The sequence below is a fragment of the Anomaloglossus baeobatrachus genome, chromosome 7, assembly GCF_048569485.1.
Source record: "Anomaloglossus baeobatrachus isolate aAnoBae1 chromosome 7, aAnoBae1.hap1, whole genome shotgun sequence".
Lineage (NCBI taxonomy): Eukaryota > Metazoa > Chordata > Amphibia > Anura > Aromobatidae > Anomaloglossus > Anomaloglossus baeobatrachus.
Window position 1 is genome coordinate 156013847 of NC_134359.1, and position 26087 is coordinate 156039933.

The window sequence follows — 26087 nt, forward strand, 5'->3', positions numbered from 1 at the left end:
AATGAACGCATATGGCATATAACCAGGTGTATATTATGTTACCTGAGCATTATAGGTGTGGAATGATCATGAAATATCTATAGATTACAGTAGAATGAACGCATATGGCAGATATCCAGGTGTATATTACGTTACCTGAGCATTATAGGTGTGGAATGATCATGAAATATCTATAGATTACAGTAGAATGAACGCATATGGCATATAACCAGGTGTATATTATGTTACCTGAGCATTATAGGTGTGGAATGATCATGAAATATCTGTAGATAATAGGAGAATGAATGCATATGGCATATAACCAGGTGTATATTATGTTACCTGAGCATTATAGATGTGGAATGATCATGAAATATCTGTAGATAATAGGAGAATGAACGCATATGGCATATAACCAGGTGTATATTATGTTACTTGAGCATTATAGGTATGGAATGATCATGAAATATCTGTAGATAATAGGAGAATGAACACATATGGCATATAACCAGGTGTGTATTATGTTACCTGAGCATTATAGGTGTGGAATGATCATGAAATATCTGTAGATAATAGGAGAATGAACGCATATGGCATATATCCAGGTGTATATTATGTTACCTGAGCATTATAGGTGTGGAATGATCATGAAATATATGTAGATAATAGGAGAATGAACACATATGGCATATAACCAGGTGTATATTATGTTACCTGAGCATTATAGGTGTGGAATGATCATGAAATATCTGTAGATAATAGGAGAATGAACGCATATGGCATATATCCAGGTGTATATTATGTTACCTGAGCATTATAGGTGTGGAATGATCATGAAATATATGTAGATAATAGGAGAATGAACGCATATGGCATATAACCAGGTGTATATTATGTTACCTGAGCATTATAGGTGGGGAATGATCATGAAATATCTATAGATTACAGTAGAATGAACGCATATGGCAGATATCCAGGTGTATATTACGTTACCTGAGCATTATAGGTGTGGAATGATCATGAAATATCTATAGATTACAGTAGAATGAACGCATATGGCATATAACCAGGTGTATATTATGTTACCTGAGCATTATAGGTATGGAATGATCATGAAATATCTGTAGATAATAGGAGAATGAACACATATGGCATATAACCAGGTGTGTATTATGTTACCTGAGCATTATAGGTGTGGAATGATCATGAAATATCTATAGATTACAGTAGAATGAACGCATATGGCATATATCCAGGTGTATATTACGTTACCTGAGCATTATAGGTGTGGAATGATCATGAAATATCTATAGATTACAGTAGAATGAACGCATATGGCATATAACCAGGTGTATATTATGTTACCTGAGCATTATAGGTGGGGAATGATCATGAAATATCTGTAGATAATAGGAGAATGAACGTATATGGCATATAACCAGGTGTATATTATGTTACCTGAGCATTATAGGTGTGGAATGATCATGAAATATATGTAGATAATAGGAGAATGAATGCATATGGCATATAACCAGGTGTATATTATGTTACCTGAGCATTATAGGTGTGGAATGATCATGAAATATCTGTAGATAATAGGAGAATGAACGCATATGGCATATAACCAGGTGTGTATTATGTTACCTGAGCATTATAGGTGTGGAATGATCATGAAATATATGTAGATAATAGGAGAATGAACGCATATGGCATATAACCAGGTGTATATTACGTTACCTGAGCATTATAGGTATGGAATGAACATGAAATATCTGTAGATAATAGGGGAATGAACGCATATGGCATATAACCAGGTGTATATTATGTTACCTGAGCATTATAGGTATGGAATGAACATGAAATATCTGTAGATTACAGGAGAATGAACGCATATGGCATATAACCAGGTGTATATTACGTTACCTGAGCATTATAGGTATGGAATGAACATGAAATATCTGTAGATTACAGGAGAATGAACGCATATGGCATATAACCAGGTGTGTATTATGTTACCTTAGCATTATAGGTGTGGAATGATCATGAAATATATGTAGATAATAGGAGAATGAACGCATATGGCATATAACCAGGTGTATATTACGTTACCTGAGCATTATAGGTATGGAATGAACATGAAATATCTGTAGATAATAGGGGAATGAACGCATATGGCATATAACCAGGTGTATATTATGTTACCTGAGCATTATAGGTATGGAATGAACATGAAATATCTGTAGATTACAGGAGAATGAACGCATATGGCATATAACCAGGTGTATATTACGTTACCTGAGCATTATAGGTATGGAATGAACATGAAATATCTGTAGATTACAGGAGAATGAATGCATATGGCATATAACCAGGTGTATATTACGTTACCTGAGCATTATAGGTGTGGAATGATCATGAAATATATGTAGATAATAGGAGAATGAACGCATATGGCATATAACCAGGTGTATATTATGTTACCTGAGCATTATAGGTGTGGAATGATCATGAAATGTCTGTAGATTACAGGAAAATTAACACATATGCCATATAACCAGGTGTATATTACGTTACCTGAGCATTATAGGTTTTTTTACTACGGGTGCGGTAGTCTTTCAGACCCTGTGGAATTTTCTTAAGAAAATTACGTTTTCCAGTGCGCACAGGGCCTAAGGCTGACAGTTTGCAGCTCTTGATCTTCCCAGTTGCGGGAACAGGCTGCTGTTTTAACAACAGGCTTCATCGAACTGAGGGGAACCGGGCGAGTCCCAGCCCTGGCTACGGGATGCTACAAATGGCGAAAAGAGTCCAATTCTCTTGTTTTACACTGCTTAAATAAAAGTATACATGTTTGGATTCCCTGAAAAATGCCCACAGGAAAATTGCCCACAGGAAAAATGCCCACAGGAAAAATGCCCACAGGAAAAATGCCCACACGGAAAATTGCCCACACAGAAAATTGCCCACACGGAAAATTGCCCACATGGAAAATTGCCCACACGGAAAATCGCCAATTGCAGCATCCCAATGTTTCAGATCTATATTTGAGGTGGAAGGTGAGGATGTTCACATGATAGGTGATCAACTTGTGATTTACAGTTGACCTAGTACAAAACTGCAAAAATGCTGAAGAACTGTGGTTTGTAGCAACAGTCTGTCATTATCAGCGATAGATAGATACAGTCTGCTCTAATCTCACTGATTCTGCCTTAGGATACTTTATACTTGCGTTGAACGGCATCCGTCACAATGCGTTGTGTGACGTATGTCATGGATGCGTTGTAAATAGTGTGATATAAAGGCAACAGATTCCTGTGAAATAACACGCTGCATTACGCCAAGAGAGAGAGCCCCCTATCATCACTGCACATGTGACACCCTGGACTAGCCAGGTAGTCACAGACATAACAACACACACACACCCTCCCCTGGACAGTTACACCAGTCAGACAAAAACCCTTATTGCCTCCCTCCAGGGTCTGATGTCCACACCAGGTGGGGTGGAGCCAGGCGGTTGGCCCCACCCACTAAGGAGTTCACAAGCCTGGAGGCGGGAAAACAGATAGATTGGTTTAGGAGGTGAAAGTGAGAGGAGTAAAACATCTGCGTGTGCCTGGGTAGGAGCCCAGGCACTGACAGCAAGGTTGGCAGACGGTGGTGGCCATCTGCAGGAGTTAGTGAATCTCTGCAGAGCTGTAGGACCGGGGTCGGGCGTTGGCCCGCTGGTACCGAACCGGAAAGCGGAGTGAAGCTAAGCACAAAGGCAGGGCCATCGGACCCCGACCAGGTTTGGAGCCGCTGACAACAATCAAATCCGAGTGTGACAGGAACCCCAGGGGTTTCCCAACAACCAAGACCCGACAGAAGGCAACAGTCCACACCAAGAGGATATACAGCCACCGCCATAGACTAGAGATCCAAGGGCCAGTGCCTGCGGGCAAAACGGGCTCCTACGGCACCTATACGCCGGGGAGCGGACTACCGGTGGGCAACCACAGGAGTCAGAACATTCTAACAGGTGCAGGGAAAGACAGACACCATCAGCCGTCCGGGGAGAGCACAACACTGCAGCCGGCTGCGGGACCCATCCATCCGGCCGTGTGGTTTACCAGAGACTCTGTCATTGACTGTCTGAGTGAGTACACCAGTGCCATCTGGCACCGCGCCGCGCTGTCCCTGCAACCCTGCACCCCCAGCCATCCAGCCTCCCCGTTACACCACCGGGCCCCGGGATCACCAACCCCTACCCACGGAGGGGACAACATCCTAGCTGCTCCCTACCATCTCTCCCAGGATCCCCGTCACCAGCAGCGGTGGTGCCATCATCACCACGTCCCGTGGGTGGCGTCACGAACCATCTCCCCAAACAAACCATCCCTTTTCACTCACGGGTGAGGGGCGCTGCTCGAGTCCCCGGGTCCGGCCCACCGCTTGAGCCACCGAGCAGCAGCAGCAGAAGCCCCGGACCCGAGCGTGGCGAGCGTTTTCCCTCCGCCCGCGACACACACACCCCGGCACTACCGCACTCATCATCATCACTGCACACACCCCGGCACTACCGCACTCATCATCATCACTGCACACACCCCGGCACTACCGCACTCATCATCATCACTGCACACACCCCGGCACTACCGCACTCATCATCATCACCGCACACACCCCGGCACTACCACACCTATCATCACCGCACACACTCCGGCACTACCGCACTCATCATCATCACCACACACACGCAGGCACTACCGCACTCATCATCACCGCATACACACCGGCACTACCGCTCCCTTCATCACCGCACACATTACCTCAGTGACGTCCCTGTAACATTATATCCCCCCAGCCTGTATCATATTGCAATCAGGCTTCAGCCGTAGCTATTGTCCTTGATTTGGGGGGGGGGGGTTGCATATATATTGTTCTCCTCTGCAGGGGGCTTGCCTAGTACACAATCTCTAGAGGCTGTGTCTAGGAACCCTTTTCTAGCTAGTAGCTACAAGTAGCAAATTTTAAGGGGGTGGATCTAAGGAGGGGTGGGAGATTCAGCCCCATGTTTTAGTTTTTAGTTATGCTTTGTTGAGTGAAGGGTGAGGACCTGTGCTAAGGCCAGCTCCTTATCGCCCGTACATGGACGATTGGACTTTGAGGACTTTTGCATTCTCCTTGGCGCCCCCGGACCTATTTCCTTTGTGTGGACTCTAAAGAACCATTTTAATATTGGATGGTTTATGCTCCCTGCCTCATTAAATCTTCTTGGATTGTTCCTTGGCCTGGCGTCCCTCACTGCTCTGTTGCATACCCCGTCACAGTCCCCGCTGACAGCGTGACTCACTTCAGTTGCTACCTGGAGCTGACAGAGAGCAGCGGTGTTCGACGGCCGCTCCTGTCAGCTTCATGTAGCAGAGCTGGATGCGTCGCAGGACCTCGTGTGGATTACGCCGGACCTGGAGGGGTATTTGGGGATTAAAAAAGTGGTGAAAGAGCGTGGTTTTCATTCTTTTATTCCAAATAAAGTAATTTTTCAGGTGTATGTGTTTATTTACTTTCACTTACAGGTTAATCATTGTGGTTGTCTCATAGACACCTGCCATGATTAACCTAGGACTTAGTGGCAGCTATGGGCTGCTGCCATTAACTCCTTATTACCTCGACTTGCCACCGCACCAGGGCAATTCGTGATGAGCCGGGTAGAGTCCCGGGACTGTCGCATCTAATGGATGCGGCAATTCCGGGTGGCTGCTGGCTGATATTGTTAGGCTGGGGGGCTCCCCATAACGTGGGGCTCCCCATCCTGAGATTACATTCTTCAGATGTGTGACTTTACCTTGGCTGGTATCAAAATTAGGGGGGACCGCATGACTTTTGTAAAATTATTTATTTATTTATTGTACTGCACGATATAGACCTCCCACCGGCGGCTGTGATTGGTTGCAGTGAGACAGCTGTCACTCAGCATTGGGGCGGGTCTGACTGCAACCAATCATAGGCACCGGTGGGTGAGGGAAGCAGTGAATACTAGATGGAATAATGAGCGGCCAGAATTTTCAAAAGAGGAAAAGCCACCAGAGCTTTGTGACAACTGTGCAGTGTCGCGCCTGTGATCGGTGAGTATGAGAGAGGGGGTGAGAGGAGGGAGAGAGACCAGGAGTGATTTTAAACGATTTTGATCGTTCTGCTAGACATGCTGAGCATGCTCAGTAGAACGTGACGGTATCCGTCAGCGGATTCCGCCGCTTAGCGCATAGCGGCGGAATCCGCCACCATAGACAATCATTAGACACCTTGGCGGATTCCAACAGAGGTGCATTATTTTAACAACCCAAAAAACGCTACCTGTAGCGTTTCCTCTGTCAAAATAACGACGCAGCGTCATCCAGCGAACGGAACGCAGACACTTGCGTTACAGTGTGTTGTCAATACAAGTCTATGGAAAATAGCGCAGTGCGTTAACGGACTGCGCTATTCTCCATAGCGGCAGATTGCGCTGAACACAAGTGTAAAAGTAGCCTTACTCCTCCCACCAGCCTAAAACAGCAGCACATGTGTCGCGGGCGGGGAGGGCGCTGCGCTAACCACGCTTGGGTCCGGCGCTGCTGCTGCCGCTGCTGCTCGGTGGCTCGAGCGGTGGGCCGGATCCGGGGACTCAAGCGGCGCTCCTCGCCCGTGAGTGAAAGGGGGTAGTGTGGTTTGGGGGATTTGGTCCGTGACGCCACCCACGGTTTGTGGTGAGGTTGGGGCACCACCGCTGCTGTTGACGGGATCCCGGAAGCGATGGCAGGGAGCAGCTGGGATGTTTCTCTCCCCTCCGTGGGTAGGGGGGTTGGTGGTGGCCCCGGGGCCCGGTGAGGTGACGGGGAGGCAGGGTCGGGCAAGGTGCAGGGTCGCTTGGACTGCGCAGCGCGGTGCCGGACGGCACGGTAGTACTCACTCAGCCACAAATGGATGCAAAGTCTCTGGTAAAACAAACGGCTGGATGGACGGGTCCCGCAGCCGGCTGCTGTGGTTTCTCCCGGACGGTTGGTGATGGCTGCCTTTCCCTGCACCTTTTGTGTATCGTCGGTCCCGATGGCTTCCCACCGGTAACCCGCTCCCCAGCGTGTATATGGGCCGGAGGAGCCCTTTTGCCCGCAGGCTCTGGCCCTGGGAACTCTAGCTGTGGCGGTAGCTGTATTTCCCTTGTGCTGGTTGGACGGTTGCCTTCAATCGGGTCTTGGCTGTTTGGAAACCCCTGGGGTTCCGGTCACTAACGGATTTGACCTGTTTAATGGCGACTCCAAGCCTGGTCGGGGTCCACAGGCCCTGCCGGTTTGTGCTGGCTTCACTTCGCTCCCCGGTTCGGTACCGGCGGGCCACCGCCCGTCCCCGGTCCTACGGTTCCGCATTGATCTGCCTCTCCTGCAGACGGCCACCACCGTCTGCCAACCTTGCTCTCGGTGCCCGGGCCACGTACCCGACACAGTCAGTTTGCTCCTCTCCTACTACTTCACTCCTCTCACTTTGACCTCCCTAACTGATCTGACCTCCTTTTCCCGCCTCCAGGACTGTGAACTCCTCAGTGGGTGGGGCCAACCGCCTGGCTCTACCCCACCTGGTGTGGACATCAGCCCCTGGAGGGAGGCAACAAGGATTTTGTGTCTGGCTGATGTGCCTATCTCGGGGTGGGGGTGTCGTGTTGCAGTCCCTGTGACGACCTGGCTAGTCCAGGGCGCCACACATGCAGTACCAGCAGCAGTGTGATCCAGAGGTGCAATCACTACTATCTGTACTCACAAAAGTATCACTGTATTATCTGTTGAGTTACATGGGACTGCAGGTCACATCTAATGCATGACCCCCCAGTGCTCTGTGCTGCCCCCCCAGGGCTCTGTGTTGCCCCCCAGTACTCTGTGCAGCCCCCCAGTGCTCTGTCTGTGCAGCCCGCTCCAGTGCGGTTTATCACCACCAGTGTTGTGTTTTGTCCAATGCTGCGTACCACCTCCAGTGTTGTTTGCCCCCCTAGTGATGTCTGTACTCTGCAATTGCTGACCGTGCCACCCAGTGATGTCCATGCCCCCCCCTAGTGATATCTGTGCCCCCTAGTGATGTCTGTGTCCCCCTAGGGATGTCTGTGCTCACCTAGTGATGTCTGCTCACCTAGGGATGTATGTGCCTACATAGGGATGTCTGTGTACCCCCCTAGTGATGTCTGTGTACCCCCCTAGTGATGTCTGTGTACCCCCAGTGATGTCTGTGTACCCCCTAGTGATGCATGTGCGCCCCCTTAGTGATGTCTGTGTACCCCACCTAGTGATGTCTGTGTACCCCCCTAGATGTCTGTGTATCCCCCTAGTGATGTCTGTGCAGTAATTTTTTTAGGGAAACACTTCTTTTCCTGGAACAACTTCAAGGGTGCTAACACTTTTGGCCATGTGTATTTGTGTGCTTCTGTGTGTGTATGTATGTATGTATCTGTATGTGTATATATATATATATATATATATATATATATATATATATATATATATATATATATATATATAAAAATATCCAGAGTTGCCTGGGTTGGTAGCTGTCTCTCTCTCTCTCTCTCCCCCACTGTCCCTCTCTCCCAGCCTCACTCTGTCTCCCTCGCTGTCTGTCTCTTTCCCTGTCTGTCTCTGCCTGTGTGTCTGCCTCTTTCCCTGTCTGCCTCTTTCCCTCTCCCTGTCTGTCTCACTCCATCTGTCTTATTCCCTGTCTGTCTCTCTCCCTGTCTGCCTCTCTCTATTTGTCTCTTTCACTGTCTGTCTCTCTCTGTCTCTATCTTTCTCTCTCTGTCTCCCCTCCGATATCATATTATCTCACACATAAGCTTCTTATACTAAGAATGTCCTTTGTTCTTATAGCAACCAATCACAGTTCCTATTAATGACCTGTAGCTCCCAGCTCCGTTGACTTTAATGGAGGCAGGATTTTTGGTGAAAAACTAAAGCGTGGGGTTAAATTTTCTCATAAAAACATAGTCTGACAGTCCCTGAGTCACATGAGGCATCTGGAAAATGTCGTGATTGTAAATGTGACAGTGCGGATTCTTTTAGCGGACATACGCACATAGATACATACAGCTTTATATATTAGATTATATATATATATATGCACACACACGTTTTTCCAAGCATGGCGTCAGGAGTGTGGAAGGTTTAAGGGGTGGAGGCAGAGCTGGGGTGCAACCTATGCGGAGTCTCAAGGGGGCCCAGAAATTTTGCCAGTATGGGGTCCTGAAATTCCTAGTGGCGGCCCTGTGTTTTTGCAGTGGTGTAACTAGAGTCCAATGGGCCCCAGTGTGAAATTTGGATCTGCTCCCACCACTCACACATGTTTTTCACATGTATGGGCCCTTAGCGTTCTAACTTCTACCAAGACTTATGAACTGCCTCCCCTCCCCCTCCTGGTATATATGCCTATCATCCTGGTGAATATGTCCTCATCCTGGTATATATGTCCCAATGCTGGTATATAAGGTCCTCATCCTGGTATATATGGTCCACGTTGTCTCCATCCTGGTATAATGCCCCCTTCCTGGTATATATGTTCCCATTCTGGTTTACATGGTCCCCAATCCTAGTGGGCATTCATGTCGGTTGGCAATTTTCTGTGGACATTTTTCACATATCATGTGAACATCCTCACCTTGCACCTCAAATATCATAGATCTGAAACTTTCTGATGCTGCAATTGGCAATTTTCTGTGTGGGCAACTTTCCATGTGGGGAATTTTCCGTGTGGGCAATTTTCCATGTGGGCAATTTTCCATGTGGGCAATTTTCCTGTGGGCAATTTTCCTGTGGGCAATTTTCTGGTCACCACCTGTTTGTTATCTAAAAACTGGTTCTTACCTGAGGCATCATACTGCAATGTCAGTTTTACCATGTAGTGAACATGGTTAATAAAACACCCAAAGTCAATTGTGAAATTGCACTTGTGTTTGCAATTTCATTGCACTTGGATTTTCTACCCTATTTTCCTGTATAGTATATGGTAAAATGAATCATTTCATTCAAAAGTACAACTCATCCCACAAAAAAAGAAGCTTTATATATCTATATTGACATTAAAATAAAAAAATCATTGAAGAAGGTGACCGAAAAACGAAAATTAAAAGCAAAAATCGCCAGGGGGTGAGGGGAATAACCCCCTAAATGCTGTAATAAATAGCAATCTCGGCATTTAGGTGGATGCGACCGCTGCCATGATGACCAGTCATGACAACTTCTCAGTCACTCAGCTGGAGAATGCCTGGTATACCATGCTAAATGCATGATATGTGAGGCAAAGTGTCAGCTGCAAGTGCAGCTCTGACATATAATCCATTGCAATGCTGGTAAATTGCAATGGATTATATCAGCAGTCAAACTAATAAAAGGTGATATCCCATAAAGGGAGTAAGTAAAAAAAGTAAAAAAAAAATAAAAAATAAAGAGCAAATAAAATTTCAAAAAATATCATACCAATTAATACATATTTTTAAGTAAAAAAATAATTAAACAATAAATGTACACATTTTTGTTATCGCCACATTTATAACGACTCAGTTTACAACTGTCACACTAGTTCACCCCTTCAGTGAACACAGTAAAAATTAAAAACTGGAAAAACAATATGCTTTTTTCATCATATCGCCAAAAAAAGTGTAATCAAACGTGATCGAAACATTGTCACATGTAAATAAAAATTTTATCTGCGGAAACATCATCTTATTCTGCAAAAATACAAGCTGTCACATAGTTCCATCAGTGAAAAATGTAGAAGGCTACAGCACTTAGAACACAACAATGCATAAACAAATCCTTTTCCCTATAAAATTGTTTTAAAGTTGTTAAAGCGCCAAATAAAAAAATATATAATATATGTAATAGTGGTATCACTTTAATCGCAGTGACCCGAATAATAAAGTTGTGTTATCACTTTTATGACGTGGTGAACAGCGTAAGCAAAAACCCTGAATTTCTGGTCCTTCTATATTCTGCCTCACAAAAAGTGAAATAGAAAAAAATATTATGTGGCCCAAAATGGTATCAATGAAACCTCCCAACTTATCCTGCCAAAATCATGACGGTCAGTAGAAATATATAAAACTCTAACATTCCAAGTTTGGTGATGTATAACCTTTATTAATTAAAGGTTGAGAAGATAGAATTAATACACAACAACATATCATCAGAAGAAGCTAAATTGTCAAAGATTGAAATGTTATTGTTAATATCAAGGTTGAAAATTTATTTATTTCTTAACAATAAATACATGAATTACAACAAAATGGTAGGATCAAAGAAGAAGGTGAAAGATAAAATAAAGACAAATAAAATACACCTCTTTCTTGTATTTGGATTGCTGCTGGTAATTTCAATTAACCATGGATGTTGGCTTATTAGAAGTAAAAATCTAGACCTAACACAAGTATGAAATACTGCGCTACAATCAATGGGATAAACCTGACAAAAGGACAAAGATTTCCAAGTTAAACACAGACTGTTCATGTCACAGACTTTATTACATCCAAAAATTAGCTAAATACAAACCTAAATATACACAGACTTATGTTTTTATTTAGCTAATTTTTGGATGCAATAAAGTCTGTGACAGTCTGTTTTTAAGTTTGAAATCTTTGTCCTTTTGTCAGGTCCATCCCATTGATTGTAGCGCGGTATTTCATACATGTTAGGACTGCAACACACATCCGTATAAAACGTGCGTGTTTGGTCCGTTTCCGTATATACCGGAGACACGGCCAAACGTGCACCAATGTTATTTAATGTTTGAGGACATGTGCGTTTTTCATTAAGGTCCGTGTGTCCGTGTGCGTGCTACGTTTGTGTCTCCGTTTTACACGGAAGCATGTCCGTTTTCAGCACGCAACACGCAGCATGGGCCCAATGAAAGTCAATGGATCTGTGCGCACGTCCGAGTGACACGGTTGCATCTCTGTTTGTTCCCTGTACGTTTTGTGCTTTTTTCATGTGATGTCGGTCTTTTTTCTTTTTTCTGTTTCGTTCTCTCCCTCAGTCCGTCGGTCGGTCGGTTTCTCTCTGTCTGTCGGTCGGTCTCTCTGTCTTATCTGTCCCTCTCGCTGTCTGTCAGTCAGTTCCCCCCCTCTCTCATACTTACCGTTCCTCGATCTCCGGCGCGGTGCTGCACTGCTGTTATAAAAGCTCCGGCGGCTTTTACTATTTTGAAAATGCCGGACGCTCATTAAACAATCTCGTATTCCTTGCTTTCACTGGCCACAGGCGCCTGTGATTGGTTGCAGTCACACACGCCCACCACGCTGAGTGACAGCTGTGTCACTGCACCCAATCACAGCCGCCGGTGGGCGTGTCTATACTGTGCAGTAAAATAAATAAATAATTTAAAAAAACGGCGTGCGGTCCCCCCCATTTTAATACCAGCCAGAAAAAGCCATATGGCTGAAGACTGGTATTCTCAGGATGGGGAGCCCCACGTTATGGGGAGCCCCCCAGCCTAACAATATCAGTCAGCAGCCGCCCAGAATTGCCGCATACATTAAATGCAACAGTTCTGGGACTGTACCCGGCTCTTCCCAATTTACCCTGGTGCGTTGGCAAATCGGAGTAATAAGGAGTTAATGGCAGCCCATAGCTGCCACTAAAGCCTAGATTAATCATGTCAGACGCCTGGGTGCAGTGAGACAGCTGTCACTCAGCGTGGTGGGAGTGTGTGACTGCAACCAATCACAGGCGCCTGTGGGCGGGGAAAGCAGGGAATACGAGATTGATTAATGAGCGGCCGGCATATTCAAAGTAATTGTTGCCACGTATTCTCTGCACAGCTGTTCCTCGCCGCGCTGGTGATCGGGGAGCGGTAAGTATGAGAGAGGACTGCTCACTTCAGTCACTCGGGGGATTAGCAGTCACTGGTGAATCCTTCACAGGTGACCGCTAATCAGTACGCGGCACACAGACAGAGCCGCGGCATGACAATGAAGTAGGGTGAAGTTCACCCGAGTTCATTCTCATCGCGCAACTCTGTCTGCTGTCAGCCGACATGTATCAACGACATTGTGCAACACACAAACGGACATTCCACACGGACATTCCACGTACACATACACGGGCATTTTACACACAAACACGGACATTTTACTCGTACACACGGCTCGCATACGCCATCACACGGATGCCATACGTACCGGAGAAACGCCCCAAAAAAAACGGAACACGGACCCGAAAAACGGACCGTGTCACACGGACGTTTTTTTTTGCGGAAGCGTGTTTTAGGCCTCAGACTGTAACATATTGGTCAACAAACTGCTGTAGGCTTTCTTACAGTTCTTTCACTTGAGAATATCATTTGTAGCATCCGTAAACACTTTTTTCATAGAAGGAATAAAAGGTCGGTTTGACAGCTTTTGATTACCATGAGCTGAGGCTCTATGTAGATTTTCATCAACGAGATAATGAATGACATACATTTGGTTCAGCTCTGATGATACCCTGAGAAAGTATACATGTTTCTTGAAGCCAGACAATGTTTGTTTTCTCATACCATTTGGGTCTTTAAGATAGTAGTATTGTTTTATAACTACCGGCAAATGTTTAATCTGTGAATTCACATTAGAACCTTTGCAAATCCACCTGTACTGATCATACTTGAAATCCATTTGATGGCCTCTTTCCGGTGATTGTGAGCAGTACACATATACTTCTCCTCCTTTAGGCAATGCAGGCGGCATTGAAATAACTTTTGCTTCATTTAGTTCGATCTTACTAAGAAGTTTGAAAACTTCATCAAATGCTAATGGCTCATGCACCCCGATCATATATGGGGTGATTGTAGGTGACATTTTTCAGATTTTTCTGAACGATCTACCTCAGCCAGCAACAGTGAGTCGGTCTATAATCATCTCACTAGAATCAGAACTCCTAAAATGAAAGGGAATATGTCACCATTTTGACCTTTGTAAAGTATTCATATGGCCATACATGTTATTGATCTACTGAAAAGAATCCTACCTGTCTACCTCTTATCAGATGCCTTGTAGTGGAGAAATCATCTTTTATCACTTCACATAGATTAGCCGTTTCCAACCATGGGGTGGATGTTGCCTGGAAGATGGCTGCCTCCAGAGTTTGTTTTAAAGGAGGAGGGAGTTACCAGCGTGAGACAAGTAAGGCTAGTTTCACACTTGCGTTGAACGGCATCCGTTGCGTTGTGTGACGGATGCAACGGATGTGTTGCATATAGTGGCACAACGGATGCAACGGATGCTGAAAAACAACGCAATTCGTTTTTTTTTGTTTTTTTTATTTTTACAGTTTTACCGTCGGCAGACTATTGTGAACGATCAGCTGATCACTAACAGTAGCCGGCCACCGGGTAATCAGCCGATCACTCACAGTAGCCGGCCACCGGGTGATCAGCAGATCACTCACAGTAGCCGGCCACCGGGTGATCAGCCGCTCACTCACAGTAGCCGGTCGCCGGGTGATCAGCCGATCAGTCACAGTAGCCGGCCGTCAGGTGATCAGCTGATCATTCGGTCGCCGACAATGTGTGTGGGGGGCGGAGTGCGGTGGGTGGAGCCGAGCAGGGCCATGGCTGAGGACGTCAGTGCCGCGGGGACTGCATCGCTGGGGGACAGGTGAGTGAGTGGGAGAGTGTGTGTGTGTGTGTGTGCGCGTGCGATTGTGTGTGTGTGTGTGTGTGCGTGCGTGCGTGCTATTGTGTGTGTGTATACATACGAGTGCGGGGAGGGGGTGGAGCCGAGCAGGGAAGTGTCGGGTTCCTTTGTTACCCGATGTGTACCCTGGTTACGGGTGGAGGGAGCCAGAGAGAGCATGCGCAGTGAAGTCCAAAGGATTCCGCTGCTCAAAAAAAGTTACATACTGCGTTCCTTCCGCCCGACGCAGCATCAAAATAACGACGCTGTGTCGTCCGGCGGATGCAACGCTGACAGTTGCGTTACAGTGCGTCATCCATACAAGTCTATGGAAAATAGCGCAGTGCGTTAACGGACTGCGCTATTCTCCATAGTGACGGACTCCGCTGAACGCAAGTGTGAAACTAGCCTAACTGACACAGAACAAGAGAACTTAAATTTAAGTTCTTGCAAACACACTTTTTGCATCTCACGGAGCTCTGCTATATTGAAACAATGTTGCACCCTGTCTGCCTGGAAGCTTAAAGGGAACCTATCAGGTAGTTTAGATTACCGAAGGCTGGTTTCACATCACAATTTTTTCCTGTATGTGGGGATGCTATATTTTGCAGGGCCCCATAGACAGGAAAGGACACCATCACATGTGACCTCCACATTCCATTTCTGTGTCCGTGTTCGTGATTTTCACGGATCGGAACACAGAAAGGCCGAGCCTGCAAAGCGCAGGCAAGCGGGGCACTTTAACTCCCACATTGCAGGAGTGAAGCAAGTGTTAAAAAAAAAAAAAAAAAATCCTCACCTCTCCGGCGTGTGTCCCGCGATGCCCTTCATCTATTCCGAGCTTAAGGACCTGGCAGGGCTACCCGATCAGCTGATCAGTCACATGAACGCATTTCATCATCATTCCACACCTATAATGCTCAGGTAACATAATATACACCTGGTTATATGGCATATGCGTTCATTCTCCTATTATCTACAGATATTTCATGATCATTCCACACCTATAATGCTCAGGTAACATAATATACACCTGGTTATATGGCATATGCGTTCATTCTCCTATTATCTACAGATATTTCATGATCATTCCACACCTATAATGCTCAGGTAACATAATATACACCTGGTTATATGCCATATGCGTTCATTCTCCTATTATCTACAGATATTTCATGATCATTCCACACCTATAATGCTCAGGTAACATAATATACACCTGGTTATATGGCATATGCGTTCATTCTCCTATTATCTACAGATATTTCATGATCATTCCACACCTATAATGCTCAGGTAACGTAATATACACCTGGTTATATGCCATATGTGTTCATTCTCCTATTATCTACAGATATTTCATGATCATTCCACACCTATAATGCTCAGGTAACATAATATACACCTGGTTATATGCCATATGCGTTCATTCTCCTATTATCTACATATATTTCATGATCATTCCACACCTATAATGCTCAGGTAACATAATATACACCTGGTTATATGGCATATGCGTTCATTCTCCTATTATCTACAGATATTTCATGATCATTCCACACCTATAATGCTCAGGTAACGTAATATACACCTGGTTATATGCCATATGTGTTCATTCTCCTATTATCTACAGATATTTCATGATCATTCCACACCTATAATGCTCAGGTAACATAATATACACCTGGTTATATGCCATATGCGTTCATTCTCCTATTATCTACATATATTTCATGATCATTCCACACCTATAATGCTCAGGTAACGTAATATACACCTGGTTATATGCCATATGCGTTCATTCTCCTATTATCTACAGATATTTCATGATCATTCCACACCTATAATGCTCAGGTAACATAATATACACCTGGTTATATGGCATATGTGTTCATTCTCCTATTATCTACAGATATTTCATGATCATTCCACACCTATAATGCTCAGGTAACGTAATATACACCTGGTTATATGCCATATGCATTCATTCTCCTATTATCTACAGATATTTGTCACGCTCCCCGGGTCCTCTGCTCCGCTTCCCGGCTCACCTGCCACGCTCCCCGCTCTCCAGCCTCCATCGCCCGCGCTTCCCAGGCCTCCTGGTCCCCGCTCCCGGCGCCCGTCGGCTTCCCAGCCCCAGCCCGGCTCTGCTGCGTCCTCCTCTCAGCTTCCTGCCCTGGCTTCTGGCACCCGGGCCGCGCGCATGCGCATTAGGGCGCGCGCGCGGTCACTGACCCTTTCTTAAAGGGCCAGTGACCACTGACAGGAAATGAAGCACACAGGTACGGGGTATAAAGGGGTGCAATGTCCAAGGGGGCGGGGCCTGATCTTCGTGTTTCCCAAGCTAGGAGTCAGGTCTCCTTGTGTTCCTGTGAGATACTTACCTCTCTCTCTTCTAGAGCCGATCCTGCATTGCCATCCGGTCCTGCCGTATCCCGAACCCCGAACGCTGCCTATATGCCATCCTGACAGTCCGCACCATCTCTGTTCCCTGCGGTGACCCGTCATCTCGCTCCAACGGTTCCGGACCCCGCCTGACATCATCCCGGCTTCCGAACCTGAGCTCCGTCACCCGGACCACCATCAGTGACCCCGTGGTTCCAGGGACTTCTCCATTGTGCTCTTGTGCGCGGACTGTTCTGCTACCTATAGTGCTCCGGCTACCGGACTCCTTTCCCTCATCGGGGAGTTCGGCCCAGTGGATCCACCTCCCGGGTCTGCCCATCCACCTGGCCCTAACAGTAAGATCAGGCCATGGATCCCGCCGAAGCACTAGCGGCCTTGCATGAGGAACTCCAACGCCAGCGTGAAGTCCAGACCCGCATGCTGAACTTTATGACTTCCGTGGACGCCCGCTTGAACACGCTACAAGCATCGGTCACGTCTTCAGCACCTCCGGCCTCCACTAGTCAATCCACGGCTCCCGCTCCCGTGGCAGCCTCCTCGGATGCTTCCAGACTTCGTTTGGCCTCACCACCCCGGTACGCCGGAGATCCCAAGACCTGCAGGGGGTTTATAAACCAATGCTCCCTCCATTTCACGCAGCTGCCGCATTTGTTTGCCTCCGACCAAGCCAAGGTCGCCTTCATAATGTCTCACCTAGAGGGCGAGGCACTGGCGTGGATGAACCCCTTGTGGGAGAAGGAGGACCCTATGACCAAGAACCTCCAGGAGTTCCTGCAGGCTTTTCGCGGCACCTTTGACGAGCCCGGACGCGCCTCCGCGTCTGCTTCATCTCTTCTCCGGTTACGTCAGGGAACTCTGACGGTGGGTCAATACGCCATCCGTTTCCGCACCTTGGCTTCGGAACTCGGGTGGAATAACGAGGCCCTAACCGCCGCCTTCTGGGAAGGACTCTCGGGTCGAATCAAAGATGAGCTGGCTGGTCGTGACGTACCGTCCACCCTGGACGCCCTGATTACCCTAGCGACTCGAGTGGACATTCGCTTTCAGGAGCGGTCCAAAGAGGTGTCCCGTGAGAGACGCCCGGTACGGCATTCCTTTCCTCCGCAGAAGTCCGCCGTACTCCAGTCAACGGCATCTGGTGTCTCCGTCCATGAGCCCATGCAGGTCGACCGTGTGCGACAGTCTGAACAACGTCGAGCAGAGCGGCTCGCCAAGGGTCTCTGCTTCTACTGCGGATAGGGCACACACCTGCTACGCTCCTGTCCAGAGAGGCCGGGAAACTCCAAAGCCTAGGGTCGGTAGGAGAGGCCACCCTAGGTGCTGGGACTCTCTCAGACCCGGTTATGTGGACTGTACAAGTGACAACGGGAGAGACGCGGTTCACGGCTGAGGCGTACCTCGATTCTGGGGCAGCAGGCAATTTCATCCAGCAGGCCACGGTGGACAAGTACCAGGTGCCTGTTACTCCACTCGACAAACCCCTCGTGATTGCCTCTGTGGATGGGAGACCCCTCTCTGACACCATCTCCTGGATCACCAGGCCGGTTGAATTGCGTATCGGTGCTCTGCACACCGAGAACATCGCTCTCTACGTCCTCCCACACATGTCACATCAAATCCTGCTGGGCCTTCCTTGGTTACGGACACACGAACCTTCAGTCAGCTGGGGCACTGGTGAAATCACTCGATGGGGCTCTTCTTGCCATGAGAACTGTCTGAAGACCATACAACCCATCCGGCGACCTCCGGTTCCAGACTCCCTACCGGGACTACCCTCAGCCTATTGGTCCTTCGCGGACGTCTTTGATAAGAAGGAGTCAGAGGTACTTCCGCCACATCGTCCTTACGATTGTGCCATTGACCTGCTCCCGGGAACTACACCACCTCGAGGACGGATATATCCACTGTCTCCAGCCGAAACAAGGGCCATGTCTTCTTACATCACAGAGAGCCTGGCAAGGGGATTCATTCGGAGATCCTCCTCTCCTGCTGGAGCAGGCTTCTTCTTCGTAAAGAAGAAAGAGGGCGACTTACGCCCATGCATAGACTACCGGGGATTGAACCAAATCACCGTAAAAAACAAGTATCCCCTGCCGCTCATCCCCGAATTGTTTGATCGGCTCAGAGGAGCTCGCGTGTTCACCAAATTGGATCTTCGGGGTGCCTACAACCTGGTCCGTATCCGCTCGGGGGATGAATGGAAGACCGCGTTTAACACTCGCGATTGGCACTATGAATACTGCGTGATGCCCTTCGGCCTGTGTAACGCACCAGCAGTCTTCCAAGAATTAGTGAACGACGTGTTCCGGGACCTTCTCTACGTCTGTGTGGTGGTATATCTGGATGACATCCTTGTCTTCTCTCCGGACCTTCAGACCCACCGAGAGAACGTGCAACTGGTTCTACAAAGACTGAGAGAGAATCGTCTGTACGCCAAGTACGAGAAGTGTGTCTTCGAACAGTCTTCTCTCCCCTTCCTGGGTTACCTCATCACCGATACCGGACTGCAGATGGATCCAAAGAAGGTCTCTTCCATTCTTAACTGGCCTCCTCCTTCTGGACTGAAGGCAATCCAACGCTTTCTGGGATTCGCCAACTATTACCGCCAGTTCATCCCTCATTTCTCTGCTCTGACTGCTCCTCTCTCCGCCTTGACCAAGAAGGGGGCTAATCCAAAGGACTGGTCACCTGCGGCCGACGCCGCGTTTGGCTCCCTAAAGCGGGCCTTTGCCTCCTCTCCTGTACTCCACCGTCCGGAGTTAAACCGCCAGTTCACCTTGGAGGTGGATGCCTCCTCCTCGGGAGCCGGAGCAGTGCTCATGCAGAAGTCCTCCTCCGGGAAGATGGTGACTTGCGGTTTCTTCTCCAAGAGCTTCTCAGCGCCTGAACGCAATTACACCATCGGTGACCGAGAACTATTGGCAGTCAAACTGGCTCTGGAGGAATGGCGTTATCTTCTGGAAGGAGCAGTGTACCCCGTTATAATTTACACGGACCACAAGAACCTGGAATACCTGCGGTCTGCTCAGCGACTGAACCCACGGCAAGCCAGGTGGTCCTTATTCTTTGCCCGGTTCGATTTCCAGCTCCATTTCCGACCTGCGAACAAGAACGTACGCGCTGATGCCTTGTCTAGGTCTTTCATGCCCATGGAGCAGGAAGAGGAGACATCCCAACCCATCATCTGTCCAAGTAAGATTATTCCGGTGGCTCCTGTCACCCTGGCCCAGATACCGCCCGGGAAGACCTATGTCTCTGAGACTGACAGGCAAAAAGTGTTACACTGGGGCCATGCCTCGAAAACAGCCGGTCATGCTGGCCAGAAAAGAACTTGGACTGCGATTGTACGTCATTATTGGTGGCCATCCCTTCGCACGGACGTCGCCTCTTTTGTCTCTGCCTGCTCCTCTTGTGCCAGGAACAAGACGCCCAAACACCTGCCATATGGCCGTCTTCTGCCTCTGCCTATACCCTCAGTTCCCTGGCAACACATTGCGATGGACTTTATTACGGACTTGCCATTGTCCTCCGGACACACAGTCATATGGTTTGTGGTGGATCGGTTCTCTAAAATGGCCCATTTCGTCCCTATGGCTGGACTGCCCTCTGCCCAGGAACTCGCGGACGCCTATATACATCACATCTTCCGCTTGCATGGCTTCCCATCACACATTGTGTCCAACAGAGGAACTCAGTTTACCTCCTGCTTCTGGAGGGCTCTCTGTAAACATCTGGGAGTAACTCTGGACTTTTCTTCAGCCTACCATCCTCAGTCGAACGGCCAAGTGGAACGGGTCAATCAGATTTTGACCTCTTTCTTACGTCACTACGTCAACGCCCATCATGACGATTGGTCCACGCTTCTTCCTTGGGCTGAATTCTCCCATAATCACCACGTCAGTGAGTCCTCCTCCAGTTCTCCCTTCCATGTCGTCTACGGACTTCAGCCTTCGGTCCCATTGCCTGTATCCTCTTCCTCGGATGTCCCTGCTGCTGATGCGGTAGTCCGTGACTTTACAACCATTTGGGACTCAGTTAAGGCGTCCCTTGCACGTGCATCCCTGCGGATGAAGAGACACGCAGACAAGAGACGTCTGGATCCTCCGTGTTTCTCCCCCGGAGATCTCGTCTGGCTTGCTTCCAAGTACGTCCGATTGAAGTTACCATCTTACAAGCTGGGTCCTCGCTACATCGGACCGTTTAAAGTCCTCGGCAAGATCAATGAGGTCTCCTACAAACTGCGGCTCCCGGCCACGATGAGGATACCCAACTCCTTCCACGTCTCTCTGCTCAAGCCGGTTGTCCTTGGTCCCTTCTCCACTGCTGCCAGTCCGGCTCCTCCTCCTATTGCTGATGACGACATCTATGCGGTAAGGGATATCGTGGCCATGAAGACCGTACGGGGTCGACAGTTCTTTCTGGTGGACTGGGCAGGGCATGGTCCTGAGGATAGGTCCTGGGAGCCCAGAGAGAATGTGGGTACTCCTCTGATCCGTGCCTTCCTGTCCCGGTTGCGGGGAGGGGGGCGTGGGGGGGGTACTGTCACGCTCCCCGGGTCCTCTGCTCAGCTTCCCGGCTCACCTGCCACGCTCCCCGCTCTCCAGCCTCCATCGCCCGCGCTTCCCAGGCCTCCTGGTCCCCGCTCCCGGCGCCCGTCGGCTTCCCAGCCCCAGCCCGGCTCTGCTGCGTCCTCCTCTCAGCTTCCTGCCCTGGCTTCTGGCACCCGGGCCGCGCGCATGCGCATTAGGGCGCGCGCGCGGTCACTGACCCTTTCTTAAAGGGCCAGTGACCACTGACAGGAAATGAAGCACACAGGTACGGGGTATAAAGGGGTGCAATGTCCAAGGGGGCGGGGCCTGATCTTCGTGTTTCCCAAGCTAGGAGTCAGGTCTCCTTGTGTTCCTGTGAGATACTTACCTCTCTCTCTTCTAGAGCCGATCCTGCATTGCCATCCGGTCCTGCCGTATCCCGAACCCCGAACGCTGCCTATCTGCCATCCTGACAGTCCGCACCATCTCTGTTCCCTGCGGTGACCCGTCATCTCGCTCCAACGGTTCCGGAACCCGCCTGACATCATCCCGGCTTCCGAACCTGAGCTCCGTCACCCGGACCACCATCAGTGACCCCGTGGTTCCAGGGACTTCTCCATTGTGCTCTTGTGCGCGGACTGTTCTGCTACCTATAGTGCTCCGGCTACCGGACTCCTTTCCCTCATCGGGGAGTTCGGCCCAGTGGATCCACCTCCCGGGTCTGCCCATCCACCTGGCCCTAACAGTAAGATCAGGCCATGGATCCCGCCGAAGCACTAGCGGCCTTGCATGAGGAACTCCAACGCCAGCGTGAAGTCCAGACCCGCATGCTGAACTTTATGACTTCCGTGGACGCCCGCTTGAACACGCTACAAGCATCGGTCACGTCTTCAGCACCTCCGGCCTCCACTAGTCAATCCACGGCTCCCGCTCCCGTGGCAGTCTCCTCGGATGCTTCCAGACTTCGTTTGGCCTCACCACCCCGGTACGCCGGAGATCCCAAGACCTGCAGGGGGTTTATAAACCAATGCTCCCTCCATTTCACGCAGCTGCCGCATTTGTTTGCCTCCGACCAAGCCAAGGTCGCCTTCATAATGTCTCACCTAGAGGGCGAGGCACTGGCGTGGATGAACCCCTTGTGGGAGAAGGAGGACCCTATGACCAAGAACCTCCAGGAGTTCCTGCAGGCTTTTCGCGGCACCTTTGACGAGCCCGGACGCGCCTCCGCGTCTGCTTCATCTCTTCTCCGGTTACGTCAGGGAACTCTGACGGTGGGTCAATACGCCATCCGTTTCCGCACCTTGGCTTCGGAACTCGGGTGGAATAACGAGGCCCTAACCGCCGCCTTCTGGGAAGGACTCTCGGGTCGAATCAAAGATGAGCTGGCTGGTCGTGACGTACCGTCCACCCTGGACGCCCTGATTACCCTAGCGACTCGAGTGGACATTCGCTTTCAGGAGCGGTCCAAAGAGGTGTCCCGTGAGAGACGCCCGGTACGGCATTCCTCTCCTCCGCAGAAGTCCGCCGTACTCCAGTCAACGGCATCTGGTGTCTCCGTCCATGAGCCCATGCAGGTCGACCGTGTGCGACAGTCTGAACAACGTCAAGCAGAGCGGCTCGCCAAGGGTCTCTGCTTCTACTGCGGAGAGGGCACACACCTGCTACGCTCCTGTCCAGAGAGGCCGGGAAACTCCAAAGCCTAGGGTCGGTAGGAGAGGCCACCCTAGGTGCTGGGACTCTCTCAGACCCGGTTATGTGGACTGTACAAGTGACAACGGGAGAGACGCGGTTCACGGCTGAGGCGTACCTCGATTCTGGGGCAGCAGGCAATTTCATCCAGCAGGCCACGGTGGACAAGTACCAGGTGCCTGTTACTCCACTCGACAAACCCCTCGTGATTGCCTCTGTGGATGGGAGACCCCTCTCTGACACCATCTCCTGGATCACCAGGCCGGTTGAATTGCGTATCGGTGCTCTGCACACCGAGAACATCGCTCTCTACGTCCTCCCACACATGTCACATCAAATCCTGCTGGGCCTTCCTTGGTTACGGACACACGAACCTTCAGTCAGCTGGGGCACTGGTGAAATCACTCGATGGGGCTCTTCTTGCCATGAGAACTGTCTGAAGACCATACAACCCATCCGGCGACCTCCGGTTCCAGACTCCCTACCGGGACTACCCTCAGCCTATTGGTCCTTCGCGGACGTCTTTGATAAGAAGGAGTCAGAGGTACTTTCGCCACATCGTCCTTACGATTGTGCCATTGACCTGCTCCCGGGAACTACACCACCTCGAGGACGGATATATCCACTGTCTCCAGCCGAAACAAGGGCCATGTCTTCTTACATCACAGAGAGCCTGGCAAGGGGATTCATTCGGAGATCCTCCTCTCCTGCTGGAGCAGGCTTCTTCTTCGTAAAGAAGAAAGAGGGCGACTTACGCCCATGCATAGACTACCGGGGATTGAACCAAATCACCGTAAAAAACAAGTATCCCCTGCCGCTCATCCCCGAATTGTTTGATCGGCTCAGAGGAGCTCGCGTGTTCACCAAGTTGGATCTTCGGGGTGCCTACAACCTGGTCCGTATCCGCTCGGGGGATGAATGGAAGACCGCGTTTAACACTCGCGATGGGCACTATGAATACTGCGTGATGCCCTTCGGCCTGTGTAACGCACAAGCAGTCTTCCAAGAATTAGTGAACGACGTGTTCCGGGACCTTCTCTACGTCTGTGTGGTGGTATATCTGGATGACATCCTTGTCTTCTCTCCGGACCTTCAGACCCACCGAGAGAACGTGCAACTGGTTCTACAAAGACTGAGAGAGAATCGTCTGTACGCCAAGTACGAGAAGTGTGTCTTCGAACAGTCTTCTCTCCCCTTCCTGGGTTACCTCATCACCGATACCGGACTGCAGATGGATCCAAAGAAGGTCTCTTCCATTCTTAACTGGCCTCCTCCTTCTGGACTGAAGGCAATCCAACGCTTTCTGGGATTCGCCAACTATTACCGCCAGTTCATCCCTCATTTCTCTGCTCTGACTGCTCCTCTCTCCGCCTTGACCAAGAAGGGGGCTAATCCAAAGGACTGGTCACCTGCGGCCGACGCCGCGTTTGGCTCCCTAAAGCGGGCCTTTGCCTCCTCTCCTGTACTCCACCGTCCGGAGTTAAACCGCCAGTTCACCTTGGAGGTGGATGCCTCCTCCTCGGGAGCCGGAGCAGTGCTCATGCAGAAGTCCTCCTCCGGGAAGATGGTGACTTGCGGTTTCTTCTCCAAGAGCTTCTCAGCGCCTGAACGCAATTACACCATCGGTGTCCGAGAACTATTGGCAGTCAAACTGGCTCTGGAGGAATGGCGTTATCTTCTGGAAGGAGCAGTGTACCCCGTTATAATTTACACGGACCACAAGAACCTGGAATACCTGCGGTCTGCTCAGCGACTGAACCCACGGCAAGCCAGGTGGTCCTTATTCTTTGCCCGGTTCGATTTCCAGCTCCATTTCCGACCCGCGAACAAGAACGTACGCGCTGATGCCTTGTCTAGGTCTTTCATGCCCATGGAGCAGGAAGAGGAGACATCCCAACCCATCATCTGTCCAAGTAAGATTATTCCGGTGGCTCCTGTCACCCTGGCCCAGATACCGCCCGGGAAGACCTATGTCTCTGAGACTGACAGGCAAAAAGTGTTACACTGGGGCCATGCCTCGAAAACAGCCGGTCATGCTGGCCAGAAAAGAACTTGGACTGCGATTGTACGTCATTATTGGTGGCCATCCCTTCGCACGGACGTCGCCTCTTTTGTCTCTGCCTGCTCCTCTTGTGCCAGGAACAAGACGCCCAAACACCTGCCATATGGCCGTCTTCTGCCTCTGCCTATACCCTCAGTTCCCTGGCAACACATTGCGATGGACTTTATTACGGACTTGCCATTGTCCTCCGGACACACAGTCATATGGGTTGTGGTGGATTGGTTCTCTAAAATGGCCCATTTCGTCCCTATGGCTGGACTGCCCTCTGCCCAGGAACTCGCGGACGCCTATATACATCACATCTTCCGCTTGCATGGCTTCCCATCACACATTGTGTCCGACAGAGGAACTCAGTTTACCTCCCGCTTCTGGAGGGCTCTCTGTAAACATCTGGGAGTAACTCTGGACTTTTCTTCAGCCTACCATCCTCAGTCGAACGGCCAAGTGGAACGGGTCAATCAGATTTTGACCTCTTTCTTACGTCACTACGTCAACGCCCATCATGACGATTGGTCCACGCTTCTTCCTTGGGCTGAATTCTCCCATAATCACCACGTCAGTGGGTCCTCCTCCAGTTCTCCCTTCCATGTCGTCTACGGACTTCAGCCTTCGGTCCCATTGCCTGTATCCTCTTCCTCGGATGTCCCTGCTGCTGATGCGGTAGTCCGTGACTTTACAACCATTTGGGACTCAGTTAAGGCGTCCCTTGCACGTGCATCCCTGCGGATGAAGAGACACGCAGACAAGAGACGTCTGGATCCTCCGTGTTTCTCCCCCGGAGATC